We start from the raw sequence: 7,500 nt of genomic DNA on the forward strand, positions 1-7,500 counted from the left end.
AGATCGTAATTTTGTTAATAACTTAAATATCAACAATAAAAGTTTGAAATTTTGCACACTGTGAGAATACTCCTAAAAAGGTAAGCCACCAAAATATTTTTCAAATCTATACGATATTTTCTAAGTTATAGGCATTTATGTATTTTGGAGTCATATTCACTGTTTCTCGCTTTATTGCAGGTTTGTGAAAATGCCCAGAAATGTACGATTGACTGCTACTGAAAAACAAAGGATTGTACCAGGCCTTGCAGAAGGACTGACTCTTCTGGATTTGGCCAAGGAACTGAGAAGGGACAAGAGAACCTTGGCTTCTTTTGTGGAGAAGCCCAGCACCACATCAAGGAAAGATAAGGGCACCAGAAGAAGCATATCCCCTCGTGATATGCGAAAAATATGCAGGCAGGTCAATAGGGAACCCAATGGCACCAGCGCCTCCATTTTTGCAAAAGCTGACGTTGATCCGATGTCCAGAAAGACCAGATGCAGTATCTTGAATGAGATGGCCAGGAACGTGAAGCCCATTTCCAGACCTCCCTTGAACAGAACTCACAAGGAAAAACGTATTGCGTGGGCAGAAAAATACATGAAAACAAACTTCCAACAGGTCTTATTCACAGATGAAGCCAGAGCCACACTTGATGGTCCGGATGGATGAGCTAAAGTTTGGAGTCCTACTGGAGCTGCTATCCCACATCGGGTTCGTCGCCAACAAGGAGGTGGGGGAGTTATGTTTTGGGCGGGTATCATAGGAGATACATTGGTTGGACCTTTCCGAGTGCCAGAGGGTGTGAAGCTCACAAGCCAAGCATACATATCGTTTTTGGATGAGCATTTATCCCCTTGGTTGTACGACCTGCCTTTACTTCGTCGACGTCAGCTAACTTTTATGCACGACAATGCTCCATCTCATGCAGCAAAGGCCACTACTTCCTTCCTCGCATCTCTGGGCATCAAGGGAGAGACTCTCATGACTTGGCCGCCTTGTTCTCCTGACTTAAACCCGATTGAGCAGCTTTGGTCAATTTTGAAGAGGGAGGTTTATGAGGGAGGACAACATTTTACCTCAAAAGATGCCCTCTGGAATAAAATTGTTGCTGTTGCTAGTACCATAAAACCTTCTCAAATCAAGAGATTGACTTCATCTGTTGATAGCAGACTGCTGAGGGTAATTTCAAGGAATGGGAGTTATGTTGATAAATTATTTGATTTTGTGGAATATATCTAGTGAATTCTTCCTTACATGTCATTAATTTTGTTACTTATGATTTGATTTATTGTATTAAATAAACCTGTTAAGCTAAATTGGGATTTCAATACCTTTATATTGTATTTTTACAAACCTGCAATAAAGCGAGAAACAGTGAATATGACTCCAAAATACATAAATGCCTATAACTTAGAAAATATCGTATAGATTTGAAAAAATATTTTGGTGGCTTACCTTTTTAGGAGTACTCTCACAGTGTGCAAAATTTCAAACTTTTATTGTTGATATCATTCAAGTTATTAACAAAATTACGATCTGCAATAAAGCGAGAAACACAGTTTATATATATATATATATATATATATATATATATATATATATATACATATATATATATATATATATATATATATATATATATATATATATATATATATATATATATACTGTATATATATATATACATATATATATATATATATATACATATATCAATATATGCATATACATATATAATGTATATATATATATATAATATATTTTATATATATATATATACTATATATATATTTATATATATATATATATATATATATATATATATATATATATATATATATATATATATACACCCCGTCTAGGGTATTGGCTGCATGTTATTGTGGGGTTGAATCTGCTAAGTAGCATGCAGGTGATAAAGTATAGTCTATATGGGACGCCCCTACGGACCAGAGGCACACATTATTTTGTCTGTGGTAGAGGAAATCTGTATTCATAGAGAAATGATATTTTATTATAGTGCGACTGCCCCTCCGTTATGCTGTTCCTGCCACTTTTGTTACCGCCCTGTAACACTTCTCTGCATATCAATTTTCTCATTTCGTCGAACCTTGTTTTGGGGGAGAAGAATACTACCACCAAGTATTTCCAATTGAGTCGTTTAAGTCGACAAAAACGGGACAAGGAGACTAGGTATCCTTCTCCCTGTTATCCCAAAGGGGACATTCCTAAAATAGGGAAAGGCATGAGAAGGTCTGGGAATCTTCCAACCACTACCCAGGTTTGGGTCTTATAATGTGTGTGGATGTGGTACAAATGAGAGTAAAAGGGAAGAAATAGGCAGTATGTTTGTGAGAAGAAAGGTAGGTATGTTGGCATTGAGTGAAACTAAGTTGAAAGGGGGGCGAGTTTGAGTTTGGGAGTGTAGTTTGTGGGATCTCAGGAGTGAAGAGAGGACAAGGGAGAGAAGGGGTGGCTATTGAGATAGGTAAGCATATGGTGGAGTGGAAGGACGTTTTTTCAAGGTTAATGTGGAAAAAGGTGAAACTGGGAGGGGAGATGTGGGTTTTTGTAAGTGTATATAGGCCTGGTAGTGAGCAGAATGTAGAGGAAAGGGAGGCTTTTTGGATAGATTTGAATGAGTGCATAGGCATTTCTCCCTAAACCCTCTATGCCACAGAGGTTTTAGGGAGAAATATCAATGTAGTGGTATTAGGAGACCTTAATGATAGGGTAGGAAATGAACAAATAGACGGAGTGGTTGGGAAGTGTGGAGTTTCGGGAAAGAATCGTAGTGGAAAGTTGATGGTGGAGATGTGTCTAGAAAGAGAGATGATCATAGCATATACAATGTTAAGGCAGAAAGTCAAGCATAAGTACACATGGGAGAGGGTGGTGGTTGAAAGGGTGGTAGATAGAATGTTAATGGACTGTATAGTGGTAACCAGGAGAATAATAGAAAAAAAATTGAGGATGTAAAGTTCTAAGGGGAGAGAGTGTGGGCATATCAGATAATTTTTTGGTGGAAAGTAAGTTGAGAGTGGAGGGTAGAGGGAGAAAGAGGAAAAGGACAGAATGTAGGGAGGTGCTTAGAGTGAACTGCATAAGTGAGAAAGAAAAGGAGAAGGAGTGCAAAAAGAAGCTGAGAGAGGAGTGGGAGGGAGTGAAGGATAGAGTAGAACTAGGAGTGGAGGAGGAATGGGGATGGTTCAAGGAGGGCGACACAAAGGTATGCAAAGATGGTGTGTGGAACAAGGAGGACGTGAGGAAATAGAAGGAAGGGTAGTGAGTAGTGGGATGAGGAAGCAAAGAAGGGTGTAGAAGAGAAGAAGCAAGCTTTCACAGATTAGTTACAAAATAGGACGAAAGAATCATATGAGAGGTACAAAGAAAAGCGAAGAGAAATAAAGCAAAAGATAAAGGAAGCAAAGAGAAGAGCAGATATGAAATGGGGTAAGAGTATGACAGAAATTTTTTGAAAGTAATAAAAAGATGATTCGGAGAGAAAAGAGAAGAAGAGGAGGCGAATCAAGTAAAGAAAAAAAGGTAAAATGTGGTGATGGAGAGATGATAATGGAAAAGACGGCAGTAAGAGGAAGATGGGCAGATTATATATTTTAGGGAGTTGCTAAATGCAAAGGAGGATAGGGAGGGAAAGTTAGTTGCAGTGGGAAGCGCTAAGATAACAGTGATGAGTGAGAAAATTAGAGGAGAAATAAGGAAAAATGCGGTGCAGGTAGTTCTTAAGATGTTGAGAGTAGGTAATGAAAAAAAAAAAAAAAAAAACCGGTGATGGCGGACTGGTTGGTGAGGTTATCTAATGTTTTTTTTTTTAAGAGATGGTAGAGTGTCGGGGGACTGGAGAAGTGCCTGTATAATTCCACTTCACAAGGGAAAAGGGGACAATTGTGTGTGTTGTAGGTAGTATGTGTGAAAAATGAATTGACGCAGCCAGAAGGGTTTTCTCCCCGTCTTCTCCTTTTCTGCATGAGGGGACGGAGAGGGGGGGGGGCGCCGATCTAAAAAAGTGGCCTTGCTGTGGATGTGCTGTGTCTTGGGACACTGCTTCTGAGCCTTGGCAGTGGACGAGATGCAAGGATGACCCGTCATCCAGGAGGAGCCATTATAAGAGGGAAGGACGCGGGTGGATGAGAGTGGAGTGTATGGGGATGGAATGGGTGGGAGTGGATTTTATGCCTTTGTTCTATGGCTACCTTCCTTGTAAGGGGGGAAATCCTTTGGTGTATATATACATACATATATATATATATATATATATATATATATATATATATATATATATATATATATATATATATATATGTGCGTGTGTATATGTTTTTCGGGAGACCATTATTTTCACCGAAAAAAACTCTAAAAATAAACATTACATATACGCTTTTCGCCTTGCATGCACAGGTGTACAACGAATGTAATTGTAAATAATCATATGAATTCCCAGACGCTGGTAGCTTGAAATTACCCACACGTTGTCCAGACAGTGTAATTTCTCATGTGGCTTCGTGCCTGTAGAGAGGCTGTAAGGTCTACGGTCCTGCCAAAATAAGAGTTGTTAGTGCAGGTAAGGGAGCTCGCTGAGAGACATTCAGTAAAAAACATTGAGAGAGAGAGGGTGGGGGAAGAGAGAGAGAGAGAGAGAGAGAGAGAGAGAGAGAGAGAGAGAGAGAGAGAGAGAGAGAGAGAGAGAGAGAGAGAGAGAGAGAGAGAGAGAGAGAGAGAGAGAGAGAGAGAGAGAGAGAGAGAGAGAGAGAGAGAGAGAGAGGAAGAGAGAGAGAGAGAGAGAGAGAGAGAGAGAGAGAGAGAGAGAGAGAGAGAGAGAGAGAGAGAGAGAGAGAGAGAGAGAGAGAGAGAGAGAGAGAGAGAGAGAGAGAGAGAGAGAGAGAGAGAGAGAGAGAGAGAGAGAGAGAGAGAGAGAGAGAGAGAGAGAGAGAGAGAGAGAGAGAGAGAGAGAGAGAGAGAGAGAGAGAGAGAGAGAGAGAGAGAGAGAGAAGAAAAAGAAAAGGATCTCTCCTACAGCTGAAGGACTCCTATCACGAGCCGAGGAGAGGATTGGCTCCTATTTTGCATTCAGCTAAGAAACTTGATGCTGTCTGTGTTGTGAGAGTGTAGAGCCTTGCACTATATCAAGTTGAATGCTTTATGTATGATGAAAACACTTTAGACCAATGGTATTAATCATCTGTGTTGGTATTATCACACTGTTGGCTAGCAAGCTTACCGTCAGCATGCAAGTGATATTTTTGTTTTACTCGTATCGACATTTCGCCGTAGTCCGTCCATGACACGATGTCGTGCTCTCAAATAACTATGGATGTCCGTGGACGCTAGACATTCATGGTTATTTGAGAACACGATGCCGTGTCGTGGACGGCCGACGGCGAAAAGTCGATGCGTGTGAAACTAGTGTTACCGTTGTGTCTCAATGGAGTTCCTTCCTCTGGGTTGATGTTGAAGATTATTTTGTCCAGAATCGAAGTTCGTGGTCCTTAGATTAGTATTTGTTTTAGGAGCGTACATCTAGGGGGAACATAAGAACATAAGAATGGGGGAGACCATAAAGCCTACACAGGACAGTTCCGTGAACCTTACCTCCTGTCAACCCTATCCATAAAGTTATCTTATCTTTTCTTAAAACAACCAATTGTTTCAGCGCTAACTACATGGATACCAAGTATCCCCATTCTTTAACCACTGTGTTGGTAAACCAGTTCTTGCTTTTTAAACCTCTCAAAAGCTTTGTTTATGTCTTCAATTGTCATTACTATTATTTTTTGTAGTGTCGATTTGTCTAGATAACTTAATTCATGGTAGATGTGGATAACGAACACACACAACACACACACACACACACACACACACACACACACACACACACACACACACACACACACACACACACACACACACACACACACACACACACACACACACACACACACACACACACACACACACACACACACACACACACACACACACACACACACACACACACACACACACACACACACACACACACACACACACACACACACACACACACTCATCATATGCAGCCGCTACTCAAGATACCTTTTCTTCTTATTCAGGACAACTGTGGACATTCACTCTCCCCCCCCCAGCCCCCAACCCTTGGCGCAACGCCTTTTACCCCTCAGGCGAGAGGAGAGGACCCCCACTGTCCCCCTCCGGCTCCCTCTCCACCACCACCCTCCACCACCATGCACACCTGCTTGACACATTCATTCACTTCTAGCGCCGAGGCGGATGGACTATTGGTAAGAAGTAAACACACGTACTGGCACGCACGTGCACAGAGACCTGACGCACACGTACCCACGTGCGCGCCAGATCCCGGGCACACGAGCACGTGCACACACACACACACACACACACACACACACACACACACACACACACACACACACACACACACACACACACACACACACACACACACACACACACACACACACACATACACACACACACACACACACACACACACACACACACACACACACACACACACACACACACACACACACACACACACACACACACACACACACACACATTCACACACACATACACATAAACATGCACATACACATACACACACACACAAACACACACATTATATATACATATATACTATATATGTATATATATATACACTATATATATTTATATGTCTGTTTATATATATATATATAATATACATATATATTTATATATATATATATATATATATACATACATACCCATATACTGTCTATATATATATATAAATACATATATATATATATATATATATATATATAATATATATATATATATATATATACCTATATACATACACACATGTATATATATAAACATACATATATATATTATATATATATATATATATATATATATATATATAAATAAATATATATATATATATATATAAAGTCTGAGCTCTCATCCAGAGGGTGATAGCAGTCGATCACTAGTCCATATAGTGATCCGAGGCCGTGGTGACTCACACACAAACATGTGCATGTGCACACGTACACACACACACACACACACACACACACACACACACACACACACACACACACACACACACACACACACACACACACACACACACACACACACACACACACACACACACACACACACACACACACACACACACACGCACACAATATCCCCGTTTTCTCACACCTCCCCCCCTTGAACCTTTCGAGCTTTTGTGCGCCATTGAAGCTTCCCTTCCCATGACGTCACGAGGCGGCCATTCCCGTTGTTCCCATTCCAGGTGTTCCTTTTCCTTGCACTCCCCCCTCCCCCTCCCCTCCCCTCTCCCCCTCCCCCCTCCCCCTTCCATTTTCCTCCCCTTGCCTCTCTTGCGCCCCATCCCTCCAGCCAGCCAATCCAATCCTATTCTCGCTTCTTCCAACCTCTAACACAAAGGGAAAAGGTGCTGCCTCTTGTCTTGG

Source organism: Oratosquilla oratoria, chromosome 19, assembly GCF_046742065.1.
Source record: "Oratosquilla oratoria isolate Oo_2021 chromosome 19, ASM4674206v1, whole genome shotgun sequence".
Lineage (NCBI taxonomy): Eukaryota > Metazoa > Arthropoda > Malacostraca > Stomatopoda > Squillidae > Oratosquilla > Oratosquilla oratoria.